The sequence below is a fragment of the Galeopterus variegatus genome, unplaced genomic scaffold, assembly GCF_000696425.1.
Source record: "Galeopterus variegatus unplaced genomic scaffold, G_variegatus-3.0.2 Scaffold1410, whole genome shotgun sequence".
In the NCBI taxonomy this organism is placed as follows: Eukaryota; Metazoa; Chordata; class Mammalia; order Dermoptera; family Cynocephalidae; genus Galeopterus; species Galeopterus variegatus.
Genome location: NW_007727521.1, coordinates 517,664 through 518,395, shown reverse-complemented (window position 1 = coordinate 518,395; position 732 = coordinate 517,664). Strand labels below are relative to the sequence as shown.

At 45.4% G+C, this 732-nt stretch overlaps 1 protein-coding gene across 1 annotated transcript in view; it reads right to left on the bottom strand.

Moving 5' to 3' along the window:
- Positions 1 to 732, bottom strand: part of AFF3 (AF4/FMR2 family, member 3) — a gene marked incomplete at its 5' end in the record, with an annotated part of 456,956 nt that overhangs the window by 28,608 nt on the left and 427,616 nt on the right. The window lies entirely within an intron of this gene.

The window sequence follows — 732 nt, the reverse complement described above, 5'->3', positions numbered from 1 at the left end:
ATGTTGTCAAATATCGTTCTTGTAACAATATCAAAAGGGAAGTCTCATTATGCCCACTCTCACAGATTCGGAAACCGAGGCTTGGTGAGGTTAAGCAGCTTGCCCAAGCCCAAACCACCGTGGCGGGGGATGCCCAGCGGTTAGGCTTTGAGCTCCTGCTTTTCCTGTTCTGCTAGACTGGTGGCTGGACACATTGGGTATGCGTCAGAATCATCGGGGGGCTGGTTAAGACACAGACTGCAGGGATCCCCTGAGAGTTTCTGGTCCATCAGGTCTGAGGTGGGGCCTGAGAATCTGCATTTCTTACAAGTTCCCTGGTGATGCTGAGGCTGCTGGTCTAGGAATCAAGATTTCAGAACCACTTTGCTATAACTGTCCTTTGCAAAAGAGAGGTCATTCAGGTAACAAATTGGTTCTCGTTACCTGTCTGTGAAAAACAGAAAAAGCTAAAGGGAATCACTAAGAATTATTTAAAATACGTTTAAAAAAGGAACACACTAATCTGTGGAAGAAATTAAAACTCACATTAACTGGGGATATAAATATTTACATAGCACCTATTTTGTGCTAAACAAGTGAATCATAAAACAGCCATATTCGGTTATGAAATGCAAATTGATTCCTCTCAAGTAATTAAAATTGAGTGTACATGGGCCAGCCCGGTGGCGCACTCGGTAGAGTGCGGCGCTTGGGAGAGTGGTGGCGCTCCCACCGAGGGTTCGGATCCCATAT